Raw genomic sequence first — 21,011 nt, forward strand, 5'->3', positions numbered from 1 at the left:
GAAGTTAAGCATCTTTTCATGTTACAGCCATTTGTGTTTTCTTCTCTGTAAATTGTCTGTTTATACTCTTTTCACATGTCCTGTTGGTTTCTTGGTCATCTTTTTCCTGATTTACAGAGCACTTTGTATTAGCCTTTTACCCTGGTATAACATTTTTCTATTGATTTGGTTATTATTGTTGTTTTGGTTTTTAGCTAGGTATGAGGTAGAAATCTGACTGAACTTTAAAAAAACCATTTTATTATGTAAGACTTCAAATATAGTACATGCAAAAGTCGAAAAAAAATGTTATAATAAATCTCAAGTGACCATTATCTCCCAGATTCAACAATTACCAATTTAGCCAACCTTGTATCTATACCTCCACCCCAATCACGGATTATTTTGAAGCAAACCCTGGACGTCTTGTCATTCCATAAATATGTTTTCAGTATACATCACTAAATGAAGTATCTTAAACACACACACACACAACTAACCGTAACACCATTAGCACATTTAAAATTAATAATTATGTAACATCCAATGGTTAGTGTCAAATTTCCCCTCTTCTCATACTTTTTTTCAGTTTGTTGGGATTAGGTTTCAAATAAAGTCTGTACATTGCAATTGGTTGATATAGCTTTTTTTTTAATTTACAGATTCTCCTCTGTCCTTAAAAATTTTTTTCAGTGTATTCATTGAAGAAACTGGGTCATTTGTCCTATACAGTTTCTCACTGAATTTTGTAGATTGAATGCCCATGGTTTCAAATAACATGTCCCTCTGATACCTGTATTTTCTGTACATTGGTAGCTGTCAGATTTCAGGTGATTTCTTTTTTCACCACTACTTTCAGAATATTGTACTTCCATCAGGGGTCAGTTATCTGTTTATGTTCATTGGTTGTGATATTGGTAGCCAGTGGTAATTTTTGCCTAGATCCAGAGTTGACATTTTTTTAAGCAGATGGTCCTCTATTGTCCCTGCACCATCTATAGGATAATTCGTCTTCACCCTGCTTAAATGAAATGTATCTTTACCATATTCAAGTTTCCATGAATATTTAAGTTTATTCCTAGACTTGCAGGTCTGTTATTGATCTATCATACTATTTTAACTGTACGTTTATAATATGTTTAATATCTGAGAGGGCTAACACCCTTCACTAGTGTTAGCTTTTCAAAAATTTCCTGACTAGTGATGAAATGAAATTCATATTTTATGGCAAGACAAGAAAAATTTAAACATAAAAATTTTCTCTGCCTGTTTGGTCTTTCTCCTTCCCCTTTAGAGTGTACTGTGTATCTGTATTAACCAGATCTCCTTAGGAGATAACCTTCCTTCTTAATCTTGTGAGTGATCATGATGACACACTACTTGCTTTGTACATTCAGATCTGGATTCTGTAAACTGCCAATATGTCATTTGATGTCTAACCTCTTATCTCAAGAACTTAAATAACTGTGCTTTGACCTCTAAGAGGCAGAAGAGTCCTCAAGTTGGCTTTAATAGAATTTTCCATTTCTTTCTTAGTTCAACTATTGATCAATATTCATTGACACTAGTGTTACTTATTATTTTTCCAAATGAATTTTTAAAATAAATTTTGGGGGAAGGTATAGCTCAATGGTAGAGCATATGGTTAGCATGCACGAAGTACTGGGTTCAATATCCTGTACCACCATTAAAAATAAAAAAATAAATAAACCTCATTACGCCCCCCCCCACACACACATACACGCAAAATTTTATCTACTCCTCCAAAAAATAGCCCACAAAAACCCTCCTGGTATTTGTACTGTGGTCACATTAAACTTATAGATTAACTTTCTGATGAACAACATGTTTCAGTTATACATATACATACATATATTCCTTTTCATATTCTTTTTCATTATAGTTTACTACAAGATACTGAATATGGTTCCCTGTGCTATACAGTAGAAACCCCTGCTGTCTATCTATTTTATATATAGTAGTTAGTATCTGCAAATCCCAAACTCCCAATTTATCCCTCTCCTTCCTTTGCCCCTGGTAGCCATAAGTTTGTTTTCTGTGAGTTTGTTTCTGTTTTATAAAGAAGTTCATTTGTGTCTTTTTTTTTTTTTAGATTCCACATGTAAGTGATATCATAACAGTATTTTTTTTTCTCTTTCTGGCTTACTTCACTTAGTATGATGATCTCCACGTGCATCCATGTTGCTGCAAATGGCATGATTTTATTCTTTTTTTATGGCTTCCAGTCATCTTTCAATGGACATTTAGGTTGCTTCCATGTCTTGGCTACTGTAAATAGTGCTGCTGTGAACATTGGGGTGCACGTATCTTTTCGAATTAGTATTCCTCCAGATATATGCCCAAGAGTGGGATTGCTGGCATTTATTCTTTAAAACAACTCTAAAAGACAGGCTCTATTATTATTATTGCCATCTTACAGATCACAGAACTGTGTAACTTGCTCTGGGTCACACAAACCATTAGGTGTGGGAGCTGCCAGGTGGATCAGAAACCCAGGGAAGAAGGGAGCCAGCTTCTCTTTGCACCTTGCTACTTAGTAGCTGTCTGCCTCCAAAACCCTGTGCTTTCATCAGCTGCATTGACTCTCTGCACCACTGCTTTTCTTGCACTGGATGCTCACCAGCAGAGTTAGGCTTTCAAGTCAATGAGGCAAATTCAAGTGCTACACAAGGGGTGATGTTCATGTGTGGCTATGTGTCTGAGGCAGTTGGGGAGAACCTTGTGCAAGAAGAAAAACTCAAGGCAGACTTTGGACAGTTGGGCAGAATTTGGATGGGTGGAGAGGATAGAAAAGCACAACAAGAAGCGGACATGGGCTAACCAATTTGACATCTAATTGGGAGGTAGTTAGGGCGAGGAGGGGAGTTCCTGTTGGAGTCGAGGGATCAAGAGGGTCTCTCTGTCCTGCCCATAAAAGGACATCTTAATTCTCCCTGAATATTCTGCTAACAGAGATTTGGCAGATGAATGTAAACTCAAAAAGGCTCATTTACCTTCTGCCTGTGAGGGAATGTTGCCGTTGTATGTGACTCAGGTGCAGAGGCAAAGCCCTTGCAGGAAGGGCCTGGCAGCTGGTTTTAGGGGCAGAGCACAGGGATGCATGTGAATTACTCAGCCCCCTCAGCCTGTCACAGAGACACACATCTGAAAAAAACTAGAAAAGTATTCCAAGGTCATCATTAGTCAGGGCCCAATGCCTCTGGTGGCCACTTGGCTACTTGCTCAAGGACCTAAGGATAATTCACCTTCTGACCCTAGGTGGATGTGAGGAAAGCTAGAACCTGAGCCCCCAGGACTCATAGAGGGCTAACCTCTTTGTCAAAGATAAACAATGCCGGACACTAGTTAAAGTGGTAAGGACAAATTTTAACCAATATACTACTGCAATAGGGAAGAAGGTCCAGCATGAACTGAACTCCACTTTGATTTGCACAGAGGGAACTGGCATATTCAAGGGAGAATGAGGGAGTATGGAGCAAGGTGAGCGGGGGCTCAGTAGAGTCAGGGAAGTGAAAAATTACAAAGGGTTGGTTCATGCAAATGCTGATTAGGCCAGCTATATCTGTCAGCTGGCAATTTTTGAAGTTAGGATTCTACTCTCCCACAGAGGCTGGGAGACAGAGGCCCTATCCTTTCCGATGATTACATTTCAAAGGAATGGCTTTCAGGTCCTTGGGAGAGACACATAATACATATACACGTTATATACACCTCAAAGGGACAGAGGAAGAAGTCACAATTGTAAGCCCTTTTCAGCAAATGCTCTAAGAAGGGTGATCAGGAACCTTACAACAGGTGTTGGCTAGAACAGTAAATTCTTTCAGTAGCATTGTGCTTTATCAAGCAGGCATGTTAAAGGGGGCTAGGGTCATCCTAGGGATGTGGCTCTGAGCTGTTACAAACTATGCTATTGTGCCCAAGTCTTTTAATATAGGGGGAGGAGGGTGGATGAAATTATTTGTGTTGAGAGTGTAGTTTTTATAGGCCAAGGCTGAGGCCTTTTGTAGAAGAGGGCCCAGAGAAGCCTGGCTAGAGTTTGGTCCAGCAGAGAATCTTTGTTCTTTCACAGCTGAGATCGTGCCTGAGGATGATGGGCACGAAGTTTCCCCTTCAGAGGTTTGTAGTTCCCAGAACATCAAGACAGCAGCTGGTAAGCAAGGTCTACCTAGGTAGGTAGTAGAGTCACTCAGGTAAGTGACAAGTCAGGAATCCACCTCGCACCTCTCACTCCTCCAGCCTGTTCTAGGTCATAGCCCACCCAGAAGCAGTGGATTCTACTGAGCTGACCCTATCCTAGAGGTCTGAAATCACAACTCCTGCCTTGTATCCATAGCTTGGGTTGGGGGCGGGGGGTGTGTAGCACCAGGTGTACCTCGGCTGCCCTCCTTTGAAACAGAAAACCTTCCCAGCTTTGAAGAGAATGCCAAGGGCTAAGGTCTGGAACATCTTTCAGGCCCACTTTTCTTTTTATTGCATGAACTGATTTTATTTATTTCAATTAAAAAGAGCATTTCTGCCTCCTGAAATTAATATCTCCATGCAGTTACCATAAACATACTCTAATAAAAGAATGGTCTTTTTGGTATAAATAAAAAAGCATTTCTGTACTAAACTAGCCCTGAGATCCAGCTTTCTACGGCCTGGCTCTTCAGAGGCTAATATTATTCCATAGCAGGCTCATCCTTGAAGGACAATGCCAGCAGCGGTTCTCAAAGTGGTTTCCAGACCAGTAGCACCTGGAAACTTGTTAGAAACACAAATTCTCAGGTCCACCATGGAGTTGAAAAAACAGCAATTTGGGGTATGGGTCAACTGTGTCTGAACAAACTCTCCAGGACAATCTGATACACGCCAGCTTGAGAACCACTGACCTACAGGCCTCTTCTCTGCCAGAGGAGATGAAGTTTAGAGGGTGAAACTGCCGTAGACTAGAAGCTTCATTTAAGAATTTGAGCTAGGTTTGGAAATTGGAGAAAGGATGTGCTATGAGAAGACATGGAAAAATATTTAAAATGTGTGCCTTTGCCTTAAACAGTTGGGAATTAAGGGCATCAGCCAAAAAGACAGACTGGAATAAGAAGGTGCCCAAGGGGGTGAGCGCTCTAGGAAACCCAGACACTCGGCCCCCTTTTCCCAGGTAGGGAAAACCCCACGCCCACACAGCTCGTGGTGCTCTGTCTCCTCCAGCCTGGGCTCGGCCGCCCCACCGCAGCTCGGGCTTGCGGAGCCGGGTCAGTAACCCAAGCTAGCCTCAGGTCATGGCTCTTTGCGAGCGCGAATGGGAACTGTACCCAGGGCGCGGTTCTCGGGCCAGAGGCTTTCCCCTCCCGTCTCGCTCGGCCGGCGCTGGCCACAGCCATGTCTGAGAGGCATCCTGGGCTACTTTGCATCTCCCTTGAGAGCCAGGTATTCAACCCGGGTCCGGGGCATCGCAGACTCCACATCCTCTGTTTCCACCGCCGGGAGCCCGGCCTTCTGGGAATAGACTTCTCTCATCTCCCTCTCCCCTCCTGCGTGATAGACTCCCTGAGCCCGGGCCGAACTACAAAGCCCACAAACTTTAGGGCGCGCGCACTTTCTTCTGGGAGTAGTAGTCCTGGATGCGGAGCACACCCAGCAGCCCAGCGCGGGCTGGACTCCATATCCCAGCATGCACGCGCGCGTGCAAGAGGAGGTGGGAGGGGACAGACCAGAAGGATGTGAATGGGGAGGGGGCAGCTAACCCCTTGCCCCCACCCTTCCCTTCCAGCTGGGCTAGGGTGGGGGGAGGGGCTGGGCTGAGGCGGCAGCGGCGGCGGCGGCGGCGGCGGCGGCGGCGGCGGCGGCGGCGGCGGCGGCGGCGGCGGCGGCGGCGGCTCAGCTCTCTGGGAGGGCAGGGCCGGCAAGGGCGGGACTAGCCCGCTGCGGGCGGGCAGGGGAGCCGCGGAGCTAACGGGTCTGGACGCCGGCGGCGGCGGCGGCGGCGGCGGCAGCGGCTTTCTCTGCACGGGCGGAGGCGGCGACAGGAGCGGCAAGCATGGCCCGCGCGGCGCCGAGCGCTGACTGAGGTGCGCGGGCGGGATGAGGGCGGGCAGGATGTGGGGTGCCCCGGGCCCCTCGCTGCCTTGAACCCCTTCTGCGCGAGCAACTGACTCTGCCAGCGGCCCAGACCCGCCCAGTCCACCCCGGCAACTTCCCTGGGGTCGGGGCCCTGGCGTCCCCCGTAGGGGCGGGGGTCCTCTTCCACTGGCCTCAATCCCCATCCCCGCCTTTTGCTTCCGCACCTCCAGCCGCTCCCAGCCCTCCAGGCGCGACTGCTCCACTCCTTGGTGGCAGTCCCCAGCCCCCAGCACCAACCCTAGGAAGCGCTCCTTGCCCCAGTCCTGACTTCAGCCCACTGCCTAGTTCGCACCCCCAAACTCCACGCGCGCTCCCGGCCTCTGCACTACCTGGAGACCCCTGCCCCACTCCTCTTGGCTGGAGACTGTCTTTGCACCATCAGCACCTTTCCTTTTTCCCTACCTGGCACTGCCACCCACAGTGGCCCAGTTCTCTCTGATGAAACCTAACAGCTTTACCTCCTTCCCACTTTGGAGAAACTGAGGCTTGGCACAAACCAGGAACTTGGCCCCAGTCTTGTAGGGCTGGCCTGAGCCTCTGCCTTGGCATGAAAGTCATTTCTTCCCTCTAGTCATTCCTCTGTGACTGGACCAAACTTCCTAGCCCCCTGATGCAGCTCTGGGCTGAGCCCGCCTTCGTTTCCCCTTTAGCTTTCTCCTACTTCTGTTTCCCCCTCCTCCTTCCCTTATCCTACTCCTGACCTTTTCTACCTGTAGAGTCACCCACCCATTGCTTGTTTGCTCAAGTTAGCCTTTCAATTTCTGTTTCTTACCAACTACATCCATCTTGCCTCTTGCTATATAGCTCTGTAAAGCACTGTCAAAAAGTCTAAGGTGGTGTTGGGGGAAAGGGGAGAGAGAGGTGCCGGTGGTGGAAAGGGAATAGCAGCCTATTTCAGCCAAAGCAGCAGATGGGAGTTCAGGGTACTCTGGGGTCCCTGGGTAAGTCATTCCTAGCCAGTAACACACACTCCCATCTTGTTTTTGGGACAGTTGTCTGGAAACTGGTTTGTCATCCCTTCCTCTTATGCCTGGTGGACTCTGAAGTCCCTGAGATGGAGGGAACCTCCTACCTTGGTGGAGATGGAGGCATAAGAAGAGTCTGGGAGTCCACACCCCTAAGCCTCATCTTGTTCTACTGCTAACTTTGGAGGGGGTTGCCTGTTCAGGGAAGGATGCCTGCCAGGTGCCCTGAGCTCTTTGTGGAGGAAGACTGTGTGTCTGTAGGCGGTGATCTCAAGTTTAGTCGTGGTGTTCATGATTTGAAGGGAAGAGGGAGCCAGGGCTCAGAGAGGTAGCACAGAGGCTTGCTTGTATAATTCACTTTTTTGTTTCCTCATCTTCCTTGGCAGATTTGCCTTTGGATCATCGCTTCCCAGCCCAATCCTCAGTTTCCCAGTGGGAAGTGGGGGGAGGGAGGGGAATCTTTGAGCCATCAGGAAGGCTCGGCAGGCGGGAAGGCTCTAGGAGTTCATCGGGGTCCTGAATGAGCAATCTTGATCTGAACCAGATGGTTCCCTGCTTTAGTACCCGCTCTCACATCCCTCCCCCTTGGCTGTGAATAGGAAGCCTTTAACCTTGTAACTTGAGAATGGAGGAAGGGAGGCTAGGGGGCCAACTGTCTGTGTGCTCACATGCAAGCTTGCTAGGGACCTGAGGAAGCGACCCTGCCCGGGAATGCAGTGTTGTGATACTGTGGCATGTTCACGGTCCTCTAGGTACTTTCTGAGCCCAAACCCCAGATAGTGCCACTTTCCAAGCTGCTAAGAACCACTGGGTGTGGCCGCATGGACCATTTCTCCATGAACCAAACCTCTGGACATGAAACATGCCTTAGGGTGAGACTTACTCTCTTCTTGAGAAAACTACTGCAACCATGAGAAATCCAAAATAGCAGCATGCGGAGCAGGTTTCCCAGAACTGCGGTTTCCTTTTCTCCAGTCATGGCAAGAGAAGATCTGAGGTGTGGGGTCTGGTAAGAGGGTGGAAAGCTGATTCCTTTGCTTTGTGTATTCATGTACTTGATTTTGGTCCCCTATAGACTGTGGAAGTTCTTCAGATGTGTCCTTATTTCCGAAATATCACCAGCTGGCCCATAGTAAATGTTCAGAAATTTAAGTTAAATTGGAGAGTCTTGCCAGTTAAATGTTTAGGGCAGATTTCTCATACTTGACCAGACATCAGAACCCCCTGGAGAGCTGTTTGAGGCACAGATTGCTGGGCTCCACTCCCAGAGTTTTCTGATTCAGGCAGTCTGGGTGAGGCCTAGAATTTGATTTCTACCCAGCTCCTTGGTGGTAATGCTTGAGAACCACTGGTTTGTGGCCATGACAGTTGCTTGGGAGATTAATCCTCCCACCTTTCTTCCCCATCCGGGCTTGTTCTGGCAGCTGCCCTGGATTGGTCTTTTCTTCTGTTCTCATGCTGCCTAGTGCTAGCTAGGTTAATGGTAGGGATGACTTATGGTGCCTGAGCTCTTAGTCCCTCTGTAACCACAAAGCCAAAACTGCCCCCACGGTTATTTGAAGAAAGGCCCCACAAAAGCAGGACATTTTGGCACCAAGGCCTTGGAAAAGGGGTGGCTGTGTGGACATGGGGAAGCAGACGCTGAACCAGGCCTTCATCTGCCTTATCCCTGTCCCTCTGACCAAGCAGGTTGGGATGCTGGCCATGGCTGCACACTGGACAGGATGCCTGAGAATCTCTGAAATTTAGAAAAACAGAAGGAATCACTTACATTGTGTTTTTACTTGCCAAGCATTTTCTACCTGTGGTTTTTGGGATGTTTATAAGGCAGATGTAGACCCAGGTGGGGTTACTGAGGAACAGAGAGGTGCACTGTGGGTCACACAGAGGCCAAGGACTCCTGATTCCAACCCTCCGATGGAGTATCTGCTAAAGCAGTAGCTCTGAATAGCTGGAATAACAGCTGCTGTCCCCTGAGTGCTTACTCCTAGCCCGACCCCATGCTAGATGTTCTCACATGTTAGACCCTCACAGTAATGGCTCAAGGTCGGCATATTGTCATTCTTTCATTGAAGAACTGAGGTTTACAGAACTTAGGAGACTTGCCCAAAAACAGCAAGTAAGTGGAGGATCCGGAAGTCAGACTCAGGTCTTTCTGACAGCACATGCTGTGCTTTTTGTCACTCACTGTCTGTCTTGCTCAGCAAACCTGTAATTGTCCTTTGGATTGTCTGCCCCCAGAGCCTGGTGAATTTTACTGAGCCTGGAACTATGCTGGATGTAGAGGAGACAATGTCCAAGTCGTTGTCCCCTGGGAGAAGGATAAGACACCAGTGTCTACAGTGGAAGGCAGAAGGGGCAGCCAGTTCTTGTAGGTTTAAAGGAGGTAGAAGTCATCCCAGTACAGAGTTCAAAAGAGGACTTTGCGTTGGGCCCTAAAGGGGCAGAGTTCCAGCAGCACCTGTGGGCTGGAGAGGTGTGCAGGCCAACAGGTGTGCAGGCCAACAGGTGCAGAGAGAGTCCACCATGGCACTTTGGGAAATTTTCCCTTTTAGTTGAAGCATAGGAGAGGTATTTCAAAAAATAATGAGAAGATCCAGCTTGGTTACAAGCAACAACTTGGCTGACTTTGGCAGGAAAGGACTTCCTTGGAGGGCTATGGAAACTCCCAAAATCAGAGGGATAACTCAGGACCCAGCTCCCCTCCAGGGTCTTGGAGTGGGTACAACAGGAGTCAAGGGCCAGCCTCTTCAGGGTACCACTGTCACCAGGATAAATCTGTTCCAGCTGTGCTCTGTAATTTTTCACCACAGCTTGGGAGTCACATTCTAAGGAGGAGATGTCTAGTTGGTCCAGCCTCAGGACATGCTTCCTCCCTTGGCTGGTGGAAGGGAAGGGCTGGTGGCATGGTATGCAGCCCCCTAGACTGTATGTGAAAGCTAATGTCCCTGGAAGAAGAGGAAGTGGACACTGCAAAAGATCAGTCCAGCAGGGTACTAGATGAGAACTTGAATTGGCAGGCAGCAAGGGGAGGACTTGGTTCTGACAAGTTTCTGAGCAGGCAGAGGGTGGACTGGCAGCAAGGTATGGCTGGGTCACAAGGGGACAAAGAAAGAAGGGAGGGAGAAAATGGAAAACTAGATAGGGTCCAGGTGAGACCTAATGAAGGCAGCAACTTGGCAGTAAAAATGGAAAAGAAGGGACTGATTCTAGAAAACTGTGAAAGTAGGTATCTTCTGGAACAGACACTTGATTGGCTGGGGTTTGACACTTCAGTGTCTGGGTGATGAGGTTGGTTCTTTTAGCTGAAATGGGGCAGTCAGGTGGAGGAAGCGTTTGCAGGAGATGATGTCCTTGCTTTGGAGAAGCTACATGCGGAATGCTGACAGGGTACCTGAAACCCTGGTAAGCTCATTACTCCTGACTCCATGCTCCCTGTTGTTTGGGGCCTTGGCCCTGAGGAGGTGGGGCCGCAAAGCTCTAGGGACCCAGTGTGTCCTGAAAGCAGCTGGGGCTTTGAGATCCAGGCTCAGCACGCCTGCATCTCTTCTGTCTCCACACTTCAGCCTGGGGTGGGTTTCTGTTTCTTCCTCTTCCCCTCCCCTACTCTCAGTTCCCATGGGCCAACTTCCCCCACCCCAACTTCCCCCCACTGCATGTTCCGCATACTTGAGCCCTTACTGACTAAAGGGCCTGGCCCAGCTTTCTGGACCTAGGTTTTCAGGTTTTCCTCCTTTTCTACTCAGAGTGGTTGTTAACAAGTCCTTGCTAACTATTTGGGCAAACATCTCCAAATGACCTTTTGCAAGGAGAGCATCTGAACTTTGCCTGCTCTCTGGGGATACAGGCTTTTCCTCCAGTTATGCTGTACTCACCAGAGACCCTCTGTGTGTCCCTAACCAGTCATTCTAGAGTGCTTCTTGTTGCTTATTTATAAATCATTATTGTAATTACAACATATTGTCAGTCACACTTTTGTGTTGCCATTGTCCATTTCTCCTAAGGCTCCAGGGCATATGCTGGGCTTTGGGCCCAACTTTCTACTTGAGAACTAGGGAAGTTTCCTCCTATAAGAATGGGAGGGAGGGAGCAGGGTCCTCTTTGGGTTGGAGCGGAGGGGCAACGCCACTTTTCCCCACAGATTCTCAGAGAGAAGAGAATGAAGAGGAATACCTTCCTGGGGTACTGTTCCCCTCAATTCCAGCTGTTCGCTTTCAAATATATGTGTTGTTTTGCCATCAATGAACACAGTGCGTACTACCTTACGCAATAAGGTGAACCAGGGACAAGGGAAATCTAGAGAAAAAAGTGATTTCTCTTAATTTTGATGTCAGTGCTAAATTTGTATTTGTGAAATAGTAATGTTAAAACAAACAAACAATTCTGTTATTACGTATTGAAAAATATCCTCAGACAGCATTTCTTTCAGGGGGATGTGACTTTGCAAATGAGAAAGCCCAGAGAGAGAAGGAGGTTGACTGACATCACTCCCCTGGCTGCTGAGGTGGGAGGGGAGCCAGCAGCACAGAGATCTCCTGCCTGGAGGGGCATCGTTCTCTGTGTGTAGTCCTCTGTTTCTCATCTCTTCCTGGATTGTAATTTTTGCCCATGAACAGTCTTTTCCCTTTTCTCTCCTCTTCCTCTCTAGGATCAGGGTGGGAAACATACCAGAGGGACACAGAAAGCTACCCTACTTCTGTGCAGTTGGGGCATGAGGCCTGTCCTGCTCCTGAAAGGGAGCTCAATAGAGGGCAGGAGACGCCAAGTTGTTGGGGCATGACCCAGGGACCCCAGAGAGCAATCCTCACCCTTTTCTCTCTGAATCCTTCAGCTGTAAAGTCCTAGCACAGTGGGCAGGCAACAACCTTCCAGCCTGAGCAGGTTTGCAGCCTTCTGAGGAAGAAAATCGGCAACAAATGCAAATAGCTAATTGATCTAGAGGGAACTGCTCTGGTGAGGAAGAATCAACAAGTTAGTTATTTGTGTGGCTGAAGAGAATTTGGAGGGGTTGAGGTGGGGGAGTGAAGAGGGGCAGGTGAGAGGTGGATTGTAGAAAGAGGCACAGATGAGGGAATGGGGGGGCGGAGTCACCTTCCTGGCCCTTGTCACCTCCACAGCTCCATCCTTCTCCACTCCTGCTCCCTCCTTCCTTCTTTTTTTTTTATTGAAGGGTAATTGGCATATAATGTTATATTAGTTTCAAGTGTACAACATAATAATTTGGTATTTTTATACACTACAAAATGTATACGAGTTAATTAACATCTATCACTATACATAGTTACAACCTCCTTCCTTCTTTGTGGGGGTTGCTTGGGGTTTGCCCTGACGTGTCAGTGGAATTCCCCCCAACCCTCATTCCCACCCAAGTTCAGTTAAAATACCAATCATTTGATACTGATGGTGAACTGCAACCAGAGTCAGGAGGAAATGAAAGTCTCTTTGGGCCTGTGCTGAGTCCTCTGACTGTATGCCCAAAAGGAATGAGGCTATGTGGGAAGGCAGGGTATGGGAGATAGCCCCTGAGCTCCCGGTTCCTATCTCTGTTGTGTTTTCGGGGGACCAGTCTAGGGCGGTCAGGCTGCAAGGGAGTTTCCAGGGGTTGGCCTTCTCTCTGTTCTGTCCTGTCCCAGATGTCCAGTTTCCCAGGACCCACACCTGTTCAGCTTCTGGCTGGTTCCTGGGGCCTCTGGCATAGCTCAGGAGGGGACCCCAAGTACCATGTGTAAAGGGAGATGGGAAAGCCCAAAGTGGGTTAGGAGAGGCATGGGGACCCCATTCAGGCTCTTCCAGTGTAGGGGAGCCTACACCAGCACTTCCTTAGACAGGAAGATGCTGTGAAAAGGGAGCAGGATAAACAGGGAGCCTGGTAAACAGTGCGTGTGAAGGAGGTCCAGCCCAAGGCCACAGTGGCAGCTGATAGGCGGAGGGATTTCCTCAGTGCCTGAAAAGCAATTCACGCTTGACCCTAAAGCAGCAAACTTTCTAGGATGGACAAACTTCTAGGATGAATGTGAGTTTAAGTCTCTCAAGTGGCATTTTCTGTGGTTAACACAGAAGATACCTCACCCCTCATCACACCTGGGTGAGGAATTTCAGAAGGTGTCTTCTTCCACTCATGCTGTCCACCCACCTTCCCAGCAATTCCTGCCCATCCCCTGCCATTCTTGTGCAAAACAGGAGGAAGAGCTAGCAGGCCCTCTGTTGGCAGCCAGTGAGGCCAAGGTGGATACCTAGGCTGGATGAGAGTCTCAGGGCAGGGCTGTTTGGCTCTCCAAAGGGGAAGCAGCTTGTTTGGTCAGGGGGCCCTCTTGATGATTTTCACAGTCCAGGGCCTAATCTGGTTGAGTGCATACAGGGTTCTCACTGTCTTACCTACTCATAGGAGGTTTGGTGCCGTGTGACTCAGGGTAAGTCTCTGCCCTTCTCTGGGCCTCAGAGTTCTCATCTGTGAGTAAAGAATTTGAAGACCTGCTCAGAGATTCTCTCTCAAACCATTGGTTGACCCAACAGAGGAACACTATATCCTGAGCAGGGAGACAGTACTGGGTGCTCTGGATGTTACCATGCCGAATTCACTTGACCTTTCCCCTCCTAACACGCTTGGATGTATAGAAAAGCAGCCAGCCTTCTCTGGCACTCTGGAGAACTTGGGCTCCTGCAGCCAAGGGAGCAGTCCCCAGGCCTCCCATTGGCCTCATACCACCTCCCAACCCTTGCTCTGGATCTGTCCTGGGTTCAGGCAGAAAAATCCATCTGATCTCTCATCATGTTCTTCCCTTCCTACACTGGCCACTGGTTAGGCCCTGGGGTGACTATAGGATTTTCATTTTTTTCTGCTCCCAGTCCCCTCACCCTCTTATGCCCTGGACTCTGTCCTAGCAAGGTTTTTTCCCCAAAGCCAGCATGGAAGGTTGGATCACAGGCTGATCATGGGAGGCACCAGGTCAGCAGCACAGGCACCTGGTGGGTCCACTGGGAGTTGAGAACATACCTGGAAGGGCTGGGGTAGGATTTCTTAGTAGAGGAGAGAAGGAAGGCATTGAGGCAAAGGCCGGAGCTGAAGGGACAAGGGACAACTGGGGCCCTGAGGAGACCAGTTTGGGCAGAGCATAACGTTTCTTGGGTCATTGCCCAAGAAGGAGGGGCAGGATGGAGAAGTCTGGCAGAGAGATGGGCCCCAAGACCCACCCTGGTTGAGGGGAGGGCTCAGGCTTTCCCAGGGCTGGCTGGTCACACAGGATTGTGCTTGGAGGAAGTGTGGGAAGGGTTGTTAACGACTGTTTGTTTTCCACAGGCTGCTAGGCTGCCATGGGTCAGTCTGATAAGAGAGAAGAGATAGACTCCTTGAGTTTTATCCTCCCGACAGCTGCCTTCTCTCTGCCAGCCCCACAGATACTGACAGTCTATTGTGGCCCTGCTCTTGCTCCATCTCTTCTTCCTAACATAGACAGTCCCTGGCTTCAGCCCAGCTGGGTTTCCTTTGCCTGGCCGCCAGCTCCCATTCCTGTCTGTGGTCAGATGAAGTCTGCACTGGGGGAGGGTCAGTCCTAGCAAGACTGAGCCAATTCTCAGTCTGACCTAGGAGTGGGAAGTCACCCCAGGGTACAGCCAGGACAGTGGGCTGAGCAGCTACTCCCAGACCTGCCTGGTCCATCTTTGTCCCAGGGTTACTCTGCCATTCAGCCAGCCAGACCTGGGGCCAAGGGTGTTGGGGAGTCCCACCTTTGCCCCAGAGCATTGGGAGGTATGGCTGTTTTGCTGGGAGGAATGGAGATGGAGATCTGATGGGATTTACATTTGGGAAGATCACTTTGGTCTCCTTGTAGAGATTGAATTGGAGGGTTCTCTTGAGTAGATCTGGGGCTTTAGCACTTAAGGGGTTACTGTAGGTGGAAGATGATATTCTTGCACTGAGTAATGGAGGTAGATGTGGAGGGAAGTAGAAATATGAGAGATTTAGGTGGTAAAAAGCAGGTGGACTTTGTAATAGGTTGGCTGAAGGATGTTGAAGGAAGGAAGGGGCATAGATGACTCCCAGGTTTCAGGTTGGATGGATAATGTCCTTTTCCCAGCATCTGGGAATATAGAAGGAGGTCAGTCTATGTTTGAAGCACTTAGAACATGTGTGAATTTGGTACTTTGGTGTACTTCTACAGTTTGTCATCAAAGTAGGCTTCCAGAAATGAGTGGGATAGACAGGTCTGGAGTTCAGGGGAGTCTCTGGCATCATTTAAGAAGCCAGACATGACTCTTAACAGGTTGAGAAACAGGTTTGCAAAATCTATTGCCAGACAAGGAATGGAATAGGGTCTTGACTTCCCCTTGCATTCCATGTCCAGGATCATCTTCTCTTTCTCTGACTACTTCAGCCAGTTCAGTTCCTGGCTGGGCAGCACCCTGCTGAGTTGTCCCCGTATTGGGGGGACTCTGGTGGTGGACAGTGCTGACCCCAGACCACCCAGGAAGGCTATGCACGTCGGTGCCTCTCTCACCATCTGCACATCTGTGCTGTGCCCCTGGCTGGAAAAAGACCTGGGTCCTGGCCAGAACTGAGACATTGCGGGGAATCCCAGAACCACTTCTGTTCCTGTGGGCCCCTGGGCCTCTGAGCTGGGTTGACCTACTTAGAGTGGGGTTTTAGGGCCAGATTCAGGCAGCCCTTCTGCATCAGATAGCAAGCGATACTGTAGTGGCTCTTAAAATTCTTTTAAATGAAATGAAAAATGGTTGTACGTGTGTGCAAGATTGTATCAGTTGGACTTGTTCAATTACAATGGCCAAAAATCCAACTCAAAGTGCCTTGATGAAAGTGCCTTGATGACTCTGTTGAGTCATACCTGAGGCTATGGCTGGCCACATGCAAGGAAGATGAGGGGCTCAAGCAACTCCCATCTCACCCTGCCCTTCTTCATGGTGATGCCACTTTCAGTTCCCACATGGTAGGAGGTGCCTGCCTGCAGTCTTCTCAGCATCCCATCCCAGGACTGCCACTTGGAATTGGGGCCCTTACCCAACCCTGGACTGGGTACTGTGGTTGGGTACATTTGGTGTTCTGATTGGCCAGGCACAGAGATGGGAATTTGGGGAGAGATGATTCCCCAAAGGAAAATGGGGCTGTTGTCCTTTCTAAAGACATCATGTATTGAGGCCATAGGCAGAGCTATGTGTGCATGTCAGAATCACTACTGTTGACAGACTAATAGGGATTTATTGTCATTTATTAATTTACCTTGTTCAAAACTGAATGCTGGCGTGTCGAATGGGACTTAGAGTCTTCAAGTCATTCCATTTTACAGATCAGGAAGTAGAGGTTGAGAAATTTGCCTGATGTTCTCAGATAAGTGTGTAAAAGAATGAAGACCAGAACCCAGGTCATCAGACTTGCAGGCTGAGGCTCTTTCCAGTAGGAAGTGGCATCTTTTAGGAAGGAGCTCCCTGGTGGCCCAGCTGCCCATCCACAAAAGTGATTCATGCCTGGACCACAGGACAAAGAGCTGACAGGTGGGTTATGGCAACTGGTCCCTTCCTCTTGGTGGCCAGGGGTATCTGCATGGTGGATGGTGTTAAGCAGGCATCTTTTTGAGATGAAGGAGACATCACTCAGTGTGAGTTCAACTAGGTCCCAGTAAATAGAGGCGGCACTGGCCCAGCTCTGGAGAACCTCTGCCCTGGTGCTGCCTCCATCCCCTCTCTATCACCCTTGTCCCCTCGGCTTCCTGCATGCTCACCCTCCTCTGTATTATTTCCTGCTGGGGCCTGGATAAGGATCTACCTCTAGGGCTGCTGTGCTTTCTGAATTACATTGGGTTATCTCCTGCTGGGAGGGTGGTACCCCTCCTTCTTTTCCCTTGGAAGGGAATGCCCAGGACAGTGGGGCCAGTTCCAGGTACAAATAGACAGATAGCACAATTTTGGCCTTAGTTCCTGTCAACTCCAATTTGTGAGGGTATAGATATTTGACCCAGCTTGGCAGAGCCAGGAATGGGGTGTTATATAGAAAGAGCTCTGGGCTTCAAGCCTCCAACTTAGCAAGAGGAGACCTCAAGTTCAGTCTAACAGGGTTCTTGCCTAGAGTGGGTCTCCCCTGGGGCCTCTGGTCAGAAAAGGAAGGCTGTCCCCGTGAGTGTGAGTTATATATTAACAAGATGCTGAGGTCCAGGGAGCTTGGGGGCTTCTCACTAGATCCTTGGTGCTCATTGAGTGAGGCAGGACTCTTCTGAGTTTGGGGCTAAATTCCTCTTTCATTCTGACCATCTCCTCATGCATCTTTCCTCCTGCCCTTCAGATATTTGCTGACAGCCAGTCTTCTCTTCTCAACTGTCTGCCAACCCAGACTGACCAGAGTGCTCTGTCTGCCCCGCATGCTTGGCTCCCAGAGGCTCCCCTGTCTGTCTGTCTTTGTCTGGGGCTGTGTTCTCGGTGATGCACCAGCCTGGGCCAGACCTTCTGTTCCCTCAGGTTTAGGCACAGTGTCTGCTCTTATCCCTGCTTCCCTCCTCTCTGTGAAGCTGAGACTCAATGATACCGCAGGTACATACTGCTCTGCAGCTTACGGTCATCGCTTGCTTCATCTTGACAGGGACTGAGATGAACAGGGCAGGCATCATTATGCCCACTTTACAGATGGAGGACCTGGGGCCCAGAGAGGTACGATTTGTCAAGACACAACAGCCGAATAGCAGAGCCAGTCCTGGAATTGAGGTCATCTGGGTTTAGTCCAGAGTTCGTTGTAAAATGCTAACTCATAGACATGCGTTAGGGTTGGGATGTCCCAGTCTCACAGGCAGGGGGCTTGAAAGGAGGCCCCTGGGCCCCACATCTTCATGGCCCTCAGGTCACCCCTGCATAGCTCAAGCCCCAAACAAGCACCATCATGTTGGCCATCCCCTTGTAACCCTAAGATACGTAATAAAGCCTGCCAACAGAGACCACTCCCTGGGTACCATTGTCTTGGACCCCAGTCTGTGCATTCCTCCCCTCCACATCCCTGCAAAGTTAACAGTAGTAATGCATGTCATGACAGATATCATCTTAGCAGGGAGTGTATAATTTAGGCTAGGTCCTTGAGGATGGGACTGGGGAGGGCCCCTTGCTCTCTCACCCTGGCTCCTCTCACCTGGGGTGGGGGGCAGAGGCAGGGCAAGGAGAAGGCTACCTTTGGCCTCCTCCTAGCAGCTGATATTGCTGCTTTCCTGGAATGGTGAAGCAGATTACCTACCTAACAACCTTGGGGATGTTCTTTCCTCCCAGGGGTCCTGCCTGAGTCCATTGCAGCTTATTATCAGCTCCTCAGTGAAAAGGAAGATGGCTTAGCCACAGCAAGGGAGGAATGAAAGCAAGTGTGCGCTAGGCTCTCCAGTTTACCAACCATCTGCTCTCTGCCTCCTGGAGCTGAATGTTCAGGATACAGGGAATAGTAGGGGCATAGGGCAGGGGTGTTTCCTGCAGGCTTGGTGCTGGAAGTTACCCTGTGGCACCAGACTGAGCATGATCTCAGGGCCTCTAACTGGAACTTCCAAGGTTCCTGTTGGAATGATGACTCCAGTGGCTGAGTAAGGGGCTCAGCTCTGGACTACTCTCTACATCCAGTCCTTGGGGAGAGAGGGGACATTGCTCCCTTTAATCTCCTGGTCCAGGCATGGATGCAAACACCTCCTTTGGGTTTCCATTAGCATAGCTGCCACAGGCTGACCTTTTCAAAAGACATTACTCAATATAAGAGGAAAACGAAAGAAAGCTAAATATAGGGTGTATGAAGAATGAAAACAGTCTGGCTCACAAAGTTCAGGTTACTGGTTTGTTTCCAGGGTTTTCGGGGCACTCTCCCTACTGGAGATACCCACTCCTAGGGCCAGCGCACCTCTTCATGCCTTTCTGCCAGAGTCTCTGGTCTCCAAGCTCTGATCTATCTCTCCATCTAAGGACCCTTAGGACTCAAAACACCGTGAGTCCTCTCCAGGGCAGCTGGGCCATCTACTAGCCAAGTGCCTGTCCCATCTTCCTCTCTACCCAGGGCTGACTGGCTCTGAGGGAATGACTACCTCCCTAGGACCACAGGGGCTTGGCACCTACATGATGGTACCTTTAAGAGTGCCACCTCATTTATTCTAAGTGAGCCCTGTAATAGGACCCATCTCTTGCCGTGCGCTCAGGCCCCAGCTTAGCCCAAAAGCGGCCATAAAGGGCTGGTGGTTCTCCAGCATCCAGTCTTGGCAGGAGTTGTACATGTCTCACCCTCTGGCTCCTACTTCCCAATGGGCCACAAGAATAGAAGCTGACAAGTTGGCCTGGTTGATGGAAGTTTTCATGTGGGTTGGGGGAAAGATTATTCTGGTTTAAAAATAAAACAAAAAGAACACTTTGAAGTCATCCAGTCTTGATGAAGGAAGAAGATAAGCGCCTGACCGCAAAGTGGTGCCTGCAGCACCACCTCTGCCTCCTGCCTGGCATGTGAATGGAGCCCAGGAGCTAGGCAGGTCTCCACACTCTAAACTGCCAGCACACCTGGTGCTCCCATTTCATACCTAAAGCTCAGATGAAGCCACAAGAAATCAAAAGAACCGCTGCTTCATAAGGAAATGTGGGGGCTGGGTGGGTAGGAAGAGGGAGGTTGTCTGCTGTCAGTTACAGCCCGCTGTCCCCACCCTGGTGGGGTGGGAACCCTTTAGAGAAATTTGCTCCATGCAAAGTAGGCTCCCCTGCCTGCAGCTGGGCTGTCACCTTCATGATACTGCCCAGTCCCAGAGGCTCTGGCAGACTTTCCACCTGGGTTGTTTGGGCCATGAGGACTGAAAAGTTCTAGCCAGAGGTCATACCAGCCAGAGAGAGGTTGGCACATTCCTGAGGCTGAGGACAGAGAGCCCTGTTCTCATTTGTACCTCCAAGTGTGACACTGGCCCTTGCAGAGTGAGTGTGCTGTTCCTGACTACCCCTCAAGCTGGGAGAGGGGAGAACCCCAGAACTGGGGCTGTTGTGCTTTCAGGGAGCATTGATTTTTCTGGGCCCTCTCATCCCATCAGCTCTGTCAGCATTCCTAGGGGCTGGAGCTTGTCCTGTGTTTTGGAGCTTTGGGCCAAGTCCATCCCAGGGTGCCACCCAGGAAGTGCTGGTGTCTGCCCTCTGGTTGCTGAAGGCCCAGAATCCTGCTGGGTCATTTGCTTGCAATGACTGCACAGACTCCAGGCCTGCAGCATTCCTGCCAGAGAAGCAGCAGTTACCCTGCTTCCTGGGCCCCTTTCCTGCAGGTTCACAGTGCCGGCGATTAGGTTATGACCTCTTCCTCGGCATTCTCTGTCCCATTGCCCCCATCCCACAGAAGATACAGGGATACATGCTCCTTGAGTTTTCAGCTGAATCCTTCAACTCGGGGCCTGGGCCATGGCCTGGCTAGAGTTTTGAGCTGCAGAGACTGGCCTGGAAGCTTCCAGAAGCACAGCTTCTCCCTTCCCTAGGTGTGCACTGGCAGGATTTGTATAGACCTTAGCTCAGCCCTTCTCCATCAGCTTTCTTCAGGGTGGACAACCTTCCAGTGCTTGCGGTGGAAGAAGGAGAACCCAGTCCAGAGCCCCGTGCCACCGTGTAGGATTGGGAAGGGGCAAGTGAGGGCAGTGGTGTTTAGCAGAAGCAGCAGTCCTGTTCCTTTCCCAGAGGTGAAGGCAAGGGTGATCAGATTCAGGAATTCCTGGTGTTGCTGAGAGGGCTGGTTGGGGGTTAGGGAGGGAACACCCTGACTCTTTTTGCCATCTGTATGAATCACAGCTCCTTTAGGAGAACCTTTGCCCCCAGTCCCTAAAGCTTCCTTCTCAGCCCCTGCCCAGGAGTGTTCCAGGAAGCTCTCTGGTTGTAATGGCCAAGTTTTTACTGGCTGGTTCCCTGCCACGTGGGTGTGTGGATTGGGGAAGATGAGGTTGAAGATTACCTGGAGAAACCATTTACTCTTCTTGC

General features: G+C 49.5%; 1 protein-coding gene across 2 annotated transcripts in view; it reads left to right on the top strand.

Moving 5' to 3' along the window:
• Positions 1 to 5,806: 5,806 nt before the first annotated feature.
• The window catches only part of ST3GAL2 (ST3 beta-galactoside alpha-2,3-sialyltransferase 2), a 42,025-nt gene continuing 26,820 nt past the window's right edge, over positions 5,807 to 21,011 (top strand). For both annotated transcript variants that reach the window (XM_072967707.1, XM_072967706.1), the window contains exon 1: positions 5,807 to 6,047. The gene's annotated coding sequence lies outside the window, so the exon portion shown is untranslated. The remainder of the gene's footprint in view (positions 6,048 to 21,011) is intronic.

This window comes from Vicugna pacos, chromosome 9, assembly GCF_048564905.1.
Source record: "Vicugna pacos chromosome 9, VicPac4, whole genome shotgun sequence".
Classification (NCBI taxonomy): Eukaryota; Metazoa; Chordata; class Mammalia; order Artiodactyla; family Camelidae; genus Vicugna; species Vicugna pacos.